This window comes from Macaca mulatta, chromosome 9, assembly GCF_049350105.2.
Source record: "Macaca mulatta isolate MMU2019108-1 chromosome 9, T2T-MMU8v2.0, whole genome shotgun sequence".
Lineage (NCBI taxonomy): Eukaryota > Metazoa > Chordata > Mammalia > Primates > Cercopithecidae > Macaca > Macaca mulatta.
The window spans coordinates 110016647-110029981 of NC_133414.1; the positions used below are offsets into that span (position 1 = coordinate 110016647).

The 13335-nt window shown below is 46.2% G+C and overlaps 1 protein-coding gene across 7 annotated transcripts in view; it reads right to left on the minus strand.

Moving 5' to 3' along the window:
- CRTAC1 (cartilage acidic protein 1) overlaps window positions 1-13335 on the minus strand; it is a 166268-nt gene that overhangs the window by 99701 nt on the left and 53232 nt on the right. For 2 of the 7 annotated variants that reach the window (XM_077947068.1, XM_077947069.1), the window contains exon 1: window positions 12326-12447. The exons of the other annotated variants lie outside the window; for them this stretch is intronic. The gene's annotated coding sequence lies outside the window, so the exon portion shown is untranslated. Of the gene's footprint in view, window positions 1-12325; window positions 12448-13335 lie in introns of those variants that run through there. 7 annotated transcript variants of the gene reach the window in all.

Consider the following 13335-nt stretch of genomic DNA (forward strand, 5'->3'; position numbering starts at 1 on the left):
GGTTTCACAAGGAGCTTTGGCAATGCTGTGGGGACCAGGGCGACTGGTGCCATGAGGTTCTTATAGGTGGGGAATTCAGGGGCCGCTGCTCAGCAAGGCTCTGCGGTCTCTCGGTACAGAAAATAGAAAAGGCGGAGAATTCCACATGAATCCAAACAACATCCGCTCTCTCTGTCACCACGCATTAAATGATCCAGGACTGAAATTCAATACACACCCCAGGCACTCTTGCAGAACGGTACCTGTGCATCTTGGTGGCATCAACATCCCAGGAGGAAAAGAATAGCAAAAAAAAAAAAAAAAACCTTCTTCTCTGAACATCCATGGATGACTGCACTGAGAAAAGAGACTGCACTGAGAAACTCAGTCCTAGCTGGGATGATGAGACTAAAGGTTCCAAAAGTACAGCCAGGCCACACGACAGCAGCTCCTCCTCTCCCCCATAGATGGTTGGCTAGCAGGACCCGAAAGGTGTGTCCAAAATCTAGGCACAAGCAAAGCATGAGGCCAGACTTAGATGCAGCCTGGCTCCAGTGTCCTTGGGTCCTTTGTCGTCATTTCCTGTCCAGTGCACCCCTAAAACCTTGCTTAGAACTGGCATCCCCGCCCTCCCTGCTTGATGCTTGTGTCATCTTTGTTTTGATGCCCTCTTCTTTTTCCTGGACTGGTAGCTCTCAAAGTGTGGTCTCTGACCAGGAGCACCGGCATCCCCTGGGGGCTTGTTAAAAATGTACATTTCTTGGGCCCCACGCCAGACTTCTAGAGTCAGAAACCCTGAGGATGAGGCCCAGCCATCCATGTTTTTGACAAGTTCTCCAGGTGATTCTGATGCACTCTCAATTTTGAGAACCACTGGTTTGGACTGTTGCAACAGTCTGTGATGGTCTCTTGCCTCCAGAGCCAACCTTCTCAAACACAAACCTCACCAGCTTCAGGGCCTGGCAGAGCCTAGCACATTGTAGGTGTACAATAAATGCTTATTGACTGACTAAATGAAATATGACCTCTGCTTTTAAAACTCTGAGGGTTACTCACAGCCTATAAAAAATTAAAGTAGAAATTCCTCAGTAAGGTAGAATAATGTTTATTTGATTGTTATTGCTTATTAGTACTATTTTTATTTGTAGCCATCATTTTATTAGCAGTATCTATATTGCTGCAGGTGCTTTGGTAAACACTATGTATCGATATTTATTTACTTTTTAAACATTTCAGCCCTGAGAGGTAGATGTAGGTAGCTGCCTTTTACAGAAGAAGAAATTGAGGCTCAGAGAGGTTGCGTAACTTATATAAGGACACATAGGTAGCAAGCAATGAGCTGGAGTTCAAACCCAGGTTTGTCTGTCTCCAGGACTCATGCCTTAAATGTACATCCTTTCAAAATCAGATCTTGATGTGCTTTCTACACTCGCCCCACCTACCATGCTGTCTCAGGGCTCCACGGTTTGGCTTGTGCTGTCCCCTCTTTCCAGCACATCCTTTCCTCCTCCTACCTGGCAATCAGAGAACCACCTGAAACTGCTCTGATCCTCACCCAAGACAGAATGAACTACTTGCTAATTATACCAGTGAGCCAGTGCATTTTGCTGGGTGGCTTGTGGGGGCCTAAAAGCCCTAAGATGAGTATTTCCTGAAATGTGGTCCTTAGATCAGCTACATCAGAATCACATGGTGGGGGGAAGCATGTGAGAAATGAGAGCCTAAGCACCCCCTCCTCCATGGTTATTCTGCTCAGTAATGTTTGAGGACCACCGCCCTGCAGTGTGAGTTTGTCTTACTCACGTGGGTCCCCTGCAGCAAATGCAGAGGGGTTGCTGCTTGATAGGCCATCAGAGAATGAATGAATAAGCCCTTTTCTCTTAAAAAGATTGAGGTGGGGTGGGGTATCCCATAAAACACTCACGGGAGAAAAGCCACAGCAGAAACAGCCTTCCCAGATGTGGCACCAGCTGTTGGCACGTAAGAAACAAGCTTGAGTGTGAAAAGAGGACACATGTTCTGAGCCGCAAAAACTTGACTTATTGACTTTGGCAAGGCTTGTCGACCACACAGTGCTGATAATGTTATTAATGCTGAATGTATTCACCTGACCTTATCAGGCCGTATAAAGGGCACAGGTATCCAATTAAGTTCAGACGTCAGCACCTCTAACTTCTTTCTCGATAGCCGCTGAGCCCATCATTTACCCTGATGTTCCTGAAATGATCAGTCTTTAAAACCAAAGGAAGATGGTCATTAGCATATGTAAGGCGCTTGTCATGATTTGTGGTAAGGCTAATCTGGTGTCCCAAGAAGGAGGGCATTTCATTCTATTTGGCATGACACCAGCCCAGGGGGTAGGAGACCCGGCCTTATCACTGCATCACACTTGCAACTGGGCTGTGCTCTCTGTCTTCTTCTATTCAACATGTGCACAGATGAATTGGAAGGTGACGTTGATGGGCTGGCTGATCAAATGAGTGCATGACATAAAATTGGGAGAGGAAGCCAGAGTGCTGGGTGTCAGAGCTGGGATCCAAAAGAGACCTGTAGTCAGGAGTGATTGACCACAGGCTGGTGGAAGGCCCTCTTCTTGGACTGTCTCTACCCTCAGAACAAATATTAAAATAATAGCAGATAATAGCAAACATTTGTATAGAACTCACTGTGTGCCAACTCAGCCCAAGTACCTTTACACACATTAATTCGCTTAATCTCCAGCATCCTATGAGGTAGGTTCTATTAGTATCCTCATTTTAAAGATGAGGAAACTGAGGCAAAAGCAGTTAAGTAACTTGTTCAGGGGACTGTAAACATAATTGGATTGAGCCTCCTTTTTCAGTTCCACCCATGAAATCTCCCCCCCCCCTTTTTTTTTTGTAGCTGCCAGGTATACTTGAATACTCCCAGTGTTGGAACACTTACTACCACCAGAGGCAACCCTTCGCTTTTTCTTTCTTTCTTCTTTTTTGGTAAGCTCTTACTTTGTGGAAAGTTATTCTCTATACTGATTGTAATGGAGTTGTTGTTGTTTTTCAAAAAAACTGGATAGTTGAGTTGGAGATACTCATGTGAGGTGACTGCCCCCCAAAGTAAAGTCACTTTAGCCTCTATGGGCTATATTAATAGAGACATATGTCATGAACTGAAGGAGGTGACAGGCTTGCTTTTCCCTGGGCTGTGTAGCCATACTCAGAGTGTCATGTTCAATTCTGGGCACCTCAATGTACTTGGGCAGACAGTTGTCAAACAGCTGTGCCTGAAGAAGAGTGGTCTAGTCAGTGAGAAAAGCTGAAAGCAGAACTCAGAGGTTCTGATGGAGGTGGAGATAACTGACTTGGAAATGACATGATAGATAGGGCAGGGGAGAGGTGAGTGTGATGGCTGCCACTTGGGAGCGGCCTGGAGGGACACAAGGCTGGCCTGTTCTAGGTCATTTCTGAGTTGACTCAGGCCAAGGATAGAGTCAAGGCCAGTACATAGGTAGGGAAAGCTGATTTTCTCTCTTTTTTGAGACAGTCTCACTCCATTACCCAGGCTGGAGTGCAGCGGCATGATCTCAGCTCACTGCAACCTCCACCTCCCGGGTTTAAGCAATTCTTATGCCTCAGCCTCCTGAGTAGCCACTACAGGCATGCGCCACTATATGTGGCTAATTACAGGCATGCGCCACTCCACTACACCCAGCTAATTTTTGTGTTTTTGGTACAGACCAGGTTTCACCATGTTGGCCAGGCTGGTCTCGAACTCCTGGCCTCAGGTGGTCCACCCCCTTCGGCTTCCCAAAGTGCTGGAATTAGAGCCACTGTGTCCAGCCTGATTTTCTTTTTCAAGTGCACATTTTAGTTTAGGGTAGTCTTAAGTTTACAGAAAAGTTGCAAGGGTAGTATAGGGAGTTCCCACAAATGCCCTGCCCAGTTTCCCCTATCATTAACATCCTACATTTGTATCTTACATGGGTCACAATTACTGAACCAGTATCAATGTATTGATTATTTACTAATGTCCATACTTCATTCAGATTTCTTTAGTTTTCCCCTAATGTCCCTTTTCTGTTCCAGGATCCCACCGAGGATACCACATTACATTTAATCGTCATATCTCTTTAGCTCTTCTTGGCCATGACAGTTTCTCACTTTCCTTGGTCTTGACGACCTGGACAGCTTTGAGGGGTACTGGTCAGGTATTTTTGCAGAACGTCCCTCAGTGGGATTTGTCTGATGTTTTTCTCAGGGTTAGCCTGGGGTTAGTGGGTTTTCGGGAGGAAGACCACAAAGGCACCTTGCCATTTTCATCACATTGTAACCAGGGCACACTCTCATCATGACTTGTCCCTGCTGATGTTGACCTTGATTACCTGGTTGAGGCTGTGTTTGCTGTGTTTCTCCATTGTAAAGTTATACTCCCCCCCACATTCTACACACGTCAGAAAGAAGTCACTATGCAGCACCTACGCAGGAGTAGGGAATTACGCTTCAGCTCCTCTGGGGCGGTGTATTAACATCAGTTATTTGGAATTCTTCTATCTGGGAGGTTTGTCTATTCTCCTTCATTTATTTATTTATACAATCATTTATTTATATCAGCATAGTTTCATTGATATTTATTTATACTTTAGGTTATAATCCAATACAACTTTATTTATGTTGTTGCTCAAATTGCTGCAGCATTAGCCATTGGGAGCTCTTTCAGTTAACTCCTCTGTCTCTTTCATACACCCCATCATGGCGGCTTTTCAAGCACCTCCTTACTGTCTGCACTACCAGATGCTCCAGGCTCATCTTGTATATTTCTTGTCCCATTCCTAGAATCAGCCATTTCTCCAAGGAGCCTTGGTTCCTTTTGTTGGAGAATGGTAGTAGAAACCAAGATCTGGGGGCTAGGTGTGCTTGTTGATACTGGAGTGTCAGTTGCGTCTAGGGCCTCTGAGACGACAGATCAAGGAAATAGATATGTGTATACTAACCCATGTATAGACATTTATCTATAAATATTTCTATATGTAACCATCTGTATCTATATTATGTTCACACTGTCTCCAACTCTAATCCATTACCACATGAATCATCCTATCTTAGGGGAGACTGATTTTTAAACAACATTCAAAAAAAATTCTGCAAAGCTGGAGCTGGTTGCTTTTGGAAGTAGTGAGTGCTCCATCACTGAGTGTATTCAAGCAGATTGGGAAGAAATAAGGAAAGGAGAGATCTGATGGGTACAACTGGAAAAGTCCCATTTGACTATACTCAAGGTCCCTTCCAGCCCAGTGGTTGTTGAAACAGAAGTGCCATATAAGAAAAGGCACATCCAAGGTACACATGGCTTCCCGGGGGCATTCTTTTTCTTCCGTCTTTCAGAAGTCTGAGATCTGGGCAAGGAGAAAGAGCTGGCATTTAGACAAATAAAGGATACACCATTCAACAGGTAGGAAATTTATGGGATTTGCAATCCAAAGAAGAGAAAACAGGCTTAAAATATAAATGAAGCTCAAAAAGGTTTTAAATTCACAGATGACAGAGCCAGAATGGATTATGAAAGGGGAATGATGCTGGTTTGTGGAAAGGACACTTGCCAGGGTGTTGACATCTGAGGAAGTAATTCTGCTGCTCCCTTAAGGTCCTGGGTGTGCACAGAGGAGCAATTCTTTCTTTCTTTTCTTTCTTTTTTTTTTTTTTTTTTGAGACAGAGTCTCGCTCTGTCACTTAGGCTGGAGTGCAGTGGTGCTATCTTGGCTCACTGCAACCTCTGCCTTCTGGGTTCAAGCGATTCTCCTGCCTCAGTCACCCAAGTAGCTGGGACTTCAGGCACTTGCCACCATGCCCGGCTAATTTTTTTGTATTTTTAGTAGACATGTGGTTTCACCGTGTTAGCCAGGATGGTCTCGATCTCCTAACCTTGTGATCCGCCCGCCTCCCAAAGTGCTGGGATTACAGGTGTGAGCCACCACGCCCAGCTTGCAATTTTTTATATTTTACTACAGCAGCCCAGTCGGAGTAAATGGGGGAGGCCAGAGTTTGAGAAGGTAATAAGGAATTGACCATCCTGAACACTCAGCAAGGCTGAGTTCCCCAGGAAGGCAGTGCTGCCCCAGATTTAGGACATGTTAGAAATAGGATGGCCACCCTACTGCAGGAGAAATGATCTTTCTCAACCAGCAGCTCTTCCTTCTTCCTGAAGCCTTGTCTGAAAAGACCATGAATCACCTCTTGCGGAAGGAATAGAGATGATAGGACAAAGAGAATTCCTACACTAGCGGGTGCTCACTAAAAATGCAGACCGTGGGTCCTATCCCCAAAGATTTTGAGCCAGTACATCTGGAGATGAGCTCAGAGATTTATTTTTAAAATCATATCTCTAGGTGATGCTGATACTGGAATTTCTCAGTCACATTTGGAGCTCTGCTGGTGGTCTTAATACAAGAGTTTGCCCAAGACACTCCCGGTTGGTTTGCTTTCCTTTCCCCCCATGTCAAAAGTGCCTTCATTTGGGTGACAAATTATATGGTCATTCCCTTCTTAACACTGATATGTCTCCAAGCAGCAGCAGAAGTCACATGTTGATAGGCATCTTTTTTGGCCAACGATGCCTATACCATCCCAGCTCCAATCTGAGAGTGTATCCACACTTGAAAGTGAAGCTTCTCATTTGGGGAGGAGAAGGATCTAGAATCTCCTGGGGTCAGGGACTTGGGAGCCAGGGAAGAATAGATTGGCAAAGCTCCCAGGTGTTTTGATGCTCCGTCCCCTCCCAGCCCCTTGACAATCACTACTGTAAAGAAGGAGCCAGCCGGTGGGGACAGGGCTGCCACTCCAGCCCGAGCCTTCCTTTGGGCCCCTTGCCTTTCCTTTCTCTTTCTCTTCCTCTCTTTCTCCCAAGTCTGCATTTTCCCCTGTCAGTATCAAAGGGCTGCCAATGTGCTTTGCCTGTTGATGATGACTCTTGAGATTAAAGACTTAGCTGATCTTTGGTCAACTGTAACCATGGAAATCTGAGACATTAACCATTGCCTGCTGGGGACCTCAGATAGGAAGCTCTCATACTCCCTCCACGCTCAGGAGAAATGAGATAGACCATGGATGACCCCACAGAGCCACTGGTTAGAAACATAGATCTGATCATGTCTTATCTCCCCACCCAGACCCACTCCCAGCTTTGTAACCCTCAAAATGCCAAAACCACAGCAAAGGGTGCAAATCTTTGCTGACGCTGGAGGCAGCAGGCTTAGTCAGTGGGTATCTCTTCTTGCATCAGTTTTTCACTCCTTGGTGACCTCACACAGTCTCAGGGCTTTAAATACCATCTACCCGCTGACAACTCTCAAATTTATATCTCCACCCCAGACCTCTTCCCTGAACTCCAGACTCATATATCCAACTGCCTACTCGACATTGCTCTTGAATGTTTAATAGACATTTCAAACTTAACTTGTCAAAAACTGAGCTCCCAGTAGCCCTTCTAGACCTACTCCTGCTGTCTTTCCTTTCCCAACTTCTGGCTTCCAGGTGCTCAGGCCAAAAGCTCCAAGTCTAACTGGATTCCTCTCCCATCCCATACCCAATTCCTATTGGCAAATCCTATTGGCTCTACCTTACAATATATTAATACACAGAACGTGGTTATTTCTCACACCTCTGCTAATCTGGTTTAAGCCCATCATCTTTCATTTGGATTACTGCGAGAACTTCCCGACAGCTCTCAGCTTCCCCTTTCCTTCCTTCAGTCTCTTCTCAACATGAAAATCAGAGCATCCTTTTAAAGTGCAAGTCGCATCATGTCATCCCTTGGCTCAAAATCCTTCTCCTAACGGCTTTCTTCTCACTCAGAGAAAGAAGCCGGACTCTGAGCAACCCGCCCTCAGGGCCAGCGTGGTCTGCTGCTCTGGCTACACTCGGTTCTTATTTGTCACTCCTCTCTGCTTCCTCACTCTGCTCCAGCAGAGAAGGCTCCCGTGTTCCTGCCTCGGGCCAGCTCTCCCCAACTAACCACAGGGCTCCCTCCCTCGGGTTGCCTCAAACTCCTCAGAGAGGCCTTCCCTGACACCCACCCCTGACACTTCTACCTCCCTTTCCCACTTTAACTTTTCTCCTTAGTACTTATGCCATGTAACATATTAATATCTTGTGTAACATCTTTCTCCCTCTCTAGGAGGTAAACTCCATGAGGGCAGGGATTTCTGTCTGATGGTTCGCAGCAGTCTCTCCAATGCCTAGACAGTGCCTGACACAGACTGGAGGTGCTACAAGAATGTCGGTGACTGTTTAAATGAATCATTCATCTATAACAAGTGCCTATAAAGTAATAAGTAAAACACATCTTTAATAAGAAAATGATCAGAGTACATAAAAAGACAGTTTACAAAGAGGAAACACACCCCAGCTAATGAAGGTTTTCTTTTAAAGTTTACTTTATTAGGAATGATCAAAGAAGTGTGTGTTAAAACAATGACATGCTATATCGCTAGTATCAAAGTAACAAAGATAAACCAAATAATAATATCCAATGCTGACAAGCACACTTATACTCTGATAGAGGTAGTAAAAATTTGTAAAAAGGAAAGCAATTTCACAATATGTATTAAGAGTCTAACATATTTTTCATACCTTCTGATTGACAACTAGGAATCTATTCTAGAGAGCCCAAAATTCAGATAAAAGCTTATGCACACCAATGGATGAATGCATAAACAAAATGTGGTATATCCACACAATGGAATATTATTCAGCCTTAAATAGGAAGGAAATTCTGACACGTGCTACAAGGAATAAACCTTGAGGACATTATGCTAAATGAAATAAGTCAGCCACAGAAAGGCAAACATTGTATGATTCCACTTATAAGAAATAGGTAGAGTAGTCAAATTCATAGAGACAGGAAGTTGAATGATGGCTGCCAGGGGCTGGCGGGAGGAGAGAATGGGGAGTGAGTGTTTATTTAATAGGTTCAGAGTTTCAGTTTGGAAAGATGAAAAGAGATCTGTGGATAAATGGTGATGATGGTTGCACAACAACGTGGATGCACGTAATGCCATTGAACTGTACTCTTAAAGATGGTTAAGAAAGGGAATTCTATGTTATGCATAGCTTACCATAATTTTGTTTTTTTAAAGCTACAAGATTGAACACAGAGCTGCAGCTAAGTTCACCAACGGTTTATTTATATACCTTGGAGAGGTGGGAAGTTTGATGCATGTTTTTCGAAGATAAGTCTTATTACATCATATCAATGTTTGGCTTGAAGTGTACATTTATCTGTTTTGAGAGCCCCCAGCTACACTGAGGTTTCAGTGACCAGAGTGACTAGCAACCCTGCCCTAAGAGGAAATGCAGGGGAGCTGGACATGGTGTGTCCAGCATGCCTTTCACGGGATACTTCTTTTACCTGGAGGACAGCCAAATGCCTAGCTGTCTAATCTGAGAGCAGGGTCCCTCGCCCAGGAAACTTGTTTCTACTGGCAGACATCCTTGTGGCTCTCGTCTGACTTGACTGTTGTGTTGACACTGGGAGAATGACCAGGTGCCCAGAGAAAACCCGGCCTGGGGCAGCCCCTGGTTCTTCAGATGGAAGGTACAATACACCACCAGAACAAGAAACAAGTTCAAAAACCTTTTACTTCCAGACCCTGAGCAAAGAGAGCACCATGAGTCAGGAGGGCAGTCCTCTGTTTCCAGGCCATGGGAGGCAGGGATAAAGAAAGAGTCAGACAGAGAGAGAGAGTGCATGTTACAACTAGCAGTGTATGTTATAAGGGAGCAGGGTGTGGGTCACTTCAAGTTCACAGGCAAATGCCTGAATGGTCCATTACAAGCAGCTGCAGGAAAGCAGGGAGCCCGGCCTGCCAGGCAGGAGACATGACTCTATGTTCCCATGCCCTCTGGGTGTGGTGTAGGACTGGAAACTGGGCTCTGCTTCTGTTATGAGAAAGTTAAACCTGTACTCGAAATGGATGCCAAGGCAACATAAAGTCATCAGAATCTGCTACATTATCTCTGAATAAAATGTTAAAAACAAAAAAAATTAAAAAGGTTATGCAAAGCGTCTTTCACTAAGATACTATATATAGTAGTAAAAAAGAAATCAGTGTAGTACCTATTAATAGGGAACTGGTTGCATAAATTATAGAATATCCATGTAATGAAATATTACACAGCCATAAAAATTGCTTTTGTAAATGCTTTTATAACTTGGAGAATTATTGTGGCATTATCCTGAGTCAAGAAGCAAGACACAAAGTTTGAAATATGATGAGAACTCAAGTTCAAAAAACAACGTAGCCATATTTCATCAATTCCAAGACATTGATGGAAATCCAAGGATTGTTTTTTCACATTTTAACCTCTCTGAAATGGAATGTGTCTCACTCCCTCTGATAAGAAGCACTGTGTCAAGTGTAATTGTGCATTTGTAGAGGCACAGAAAGTAGTGATGTGCTCCCAAATGATGGTGTCTTAGATGTAATGAAACAGGGCCTGGAAAGAAGACTAAAGGAAGGAATATGCCAAAATGCCAACTAATTGTGTGTGTGTATTTCTTTCTAATTTTCCATATTTTTAAAGACATTTCTATAATTAGCTTGTATTACTTTTAGAATCAGAAAAAAAGTAAGTTAAAAACATCTCATCTTGGCTGTTCATTGCCTGACAGGACAAAGCACAAACTCCCCAGCCCCCGTGCCTCTGAGGCCGGCTTCACTGTTGGGCCGTGTCTCCCTCCCACCCTCATTCACACACCAACAAATTACTCCTGGGCCTCCATGCCATCATCTCTGTGGAAATGCTCTTCCTCCTGCCTGAAATGCCCCCCATCCCTGGCTCCCTTTTCTGCCTAGTGATTTCCTACTTATGTTTCAACAGCCCATCTCAAAACTGGACTCTTCTGTGGGGACTTCCTGTTTACTTCCTATCCCAAAAGGAGCAGAGCAGCCTCTGCATTTCCAAAGCACTTGTTGCCTGACCTCGAAACTTCCTCCCCTTCCCCACTGAAACTTTTCTCCTAGGGCCCCACCACCACCACCAACCGGCTGATTTCTAATTCTAGGGAACGCTTCCCAGTCCTTATGTTCTCTGAGTTTTCTGAGGCATCTGATGGGCACCACTTCCTCCTCCTGAACCCCTTTTGGCCTGCTGCTGCTGCAGTGACAACTTTTCTAGAATATTCTCCTCCACCTAACTCCTTCCTTACCATTGTCACTGACCCTTCTTTTTAGACAGTCGCTGAAATGCCTTTTTTCTTTGGTTCCATGTTTCTTACTTCGAAGTCAGGGATCTGTGGATAGGCCCTAGGGGTTCACGAACCTCCCAAAACTGTTTGCAGAATTCTGTGATTATAATAGTATGCACACCGCCTGGGGAGACAGCCATCACATTCTTTGTCTCATAAAATATCCCATACAAAAAAAAAAAAAAAAAAAAAAGGTTAAAAATGAAAATGACTGCCCTACACATTCTCTGGTGACCTCATCTACTTTTGATTTTAAGATAAAATACCACTTATATTTTTATCTCCCCTCAAAGAACTTCTAAAGGATGGGCGCTGCATGCTGTGTTGTGTGCGGGAGATATTTTTGCATGGGGAGGAGGCGTTTTCTCTTAAGTCACAACTCAGCCTGTTCTGCCTACACACATTAGGAGGAAGAGAAGACGGCTGGGAGACGCCCAGGAAGCGCCTGTCGGTGTGTAGTAGGGAGGACTGGGTACAGAGAAGCTGCCATGAAACCAGCAGGCTCCCCCCTGCTGCGTAACACGCGGACTCACTTTGTTGTACATTTCGTCTCATCTCAACACCGAAGTCTGCGGTTCACGTGCACTCAGGCACCTCCGGTTACCGCTCAAGCAGCAAGGTCACCTGCTTACAACTTAGGAAAAAATCAGAGACAACACGGCTTAGAGTATCTGAATAGATTTGCGCATCCAGGACTGGCAAGTCAGCCTCTTTCAACGCTTCCCAATATCCTCAAAAATAAAGAAAAAAAATACTAATCTAGAGAAGGAGAAGTCGCTCTGGTGGAAATTGTTTTCTCCTCTGACTCTCCAGGGTTGTTTAACTCCTTGAAGATATCAAACGGATATCATCTCTGCTCCCCGGGTCCCCTCTGCGCCCCAGTCCTGCTTCCCCTCTGCCCCTCCGCTCGGGGTCACCCCTGCCTCTGCTGGGAGCCCAGAGGAGCCAGGACAGGCTCGGATCCTAAGGCCAGCATTTATGCTCCCTGTTCAGAGATAGGAAAAAAGACCCCTTTCTTCTGCTTGATATATTTAGTAACGACCTTAAAGAGTCTGTGAGGCTGAATGAATTGGTGCATCTCGCTGCATTGGAAGCAGCTGCCGCGGCGCAGACAGGAGGAGGGAGAGACGGAGGGGAAGGGGAGGCGGGCGGAGGGAGACGCTGGGGAGAAGGGAGCGGGAGGTTGGGGGAGGAGGAGGAGGAGACCGGAGAACGTGGAGCCCGCGGGAGGAGGCCGGGGCCCGGGCAGGGACCGGCCTGGATCGAACCCCGGGAGGCAGTGGAGGGCCGGCCCGGGAGGAGCGGCGGAGGGGCCGGAGCCTACCATTAAATCTGGCTAAATGGCAGCATTTAAGGGCCCTGCGAAGAAATCTAATTTGCGCACGAGGATCGTCTACAAATTTATATGTCGGCATTTAACACAAAATGCTCTTTGCCCAATCCCAGGGCGCAGAGGGACCCGGGGCCCGGCTGACTGACGCGGCCGCCCTCAGTCCCCTCACGGAGCACGGGTGCGGAAGGCGCCAGCGCCGGGTCCTGACCCGCCTCCCGGCTGGAAGGTTCAAAAGACTTCAGACCTCCGGGGCCCTGTGCACAGAGATGCTGGCTGCATAGGGCGTGAAGGGGCGGGATGGGGAGCCCGCAGACCTCGCTTTCTTCCTCTTCTTCAGGGGAGAAGTAGCTGGAAGGCTCAACATCTCTTGGTATCCAAGAGCAGAAAGAGGAGTACCCTGTCCGCACTTTGGCCCAGGTCGGAATGGAGTCACCATTTCCTCAAGGACGTGGGGCACCATTTCTGTTACAACTGGCAGCCCGTCTTCTGCATAGTTCTAGATGGACCCTCCCTGTGAATGACAAAAAGGCGCCCCTTCCTCCAGGCCTGCACAGCCTCACACGGGGGTAGGGCTGGGGGAGCCGAGGGAAGGCTGGGCTTCCAGCCCCCAGCTCCTACACAGAGGCCCCTGTCTAAATGCTCCTCCGCCCTCTGTGCCAAGAGCCTCTCCACCTGCCAGGGAAGCTAGGCACACTCGGTGAGCGTGCTCCTGGGCCCTTAGTGAGGAGCTGGCTCCCGGCTGCCCCTTGAGGTCATGAAGCCTTGGAAGAAAGAGGAACCATCTCCCTGGTGTGTGACCCCTTCGC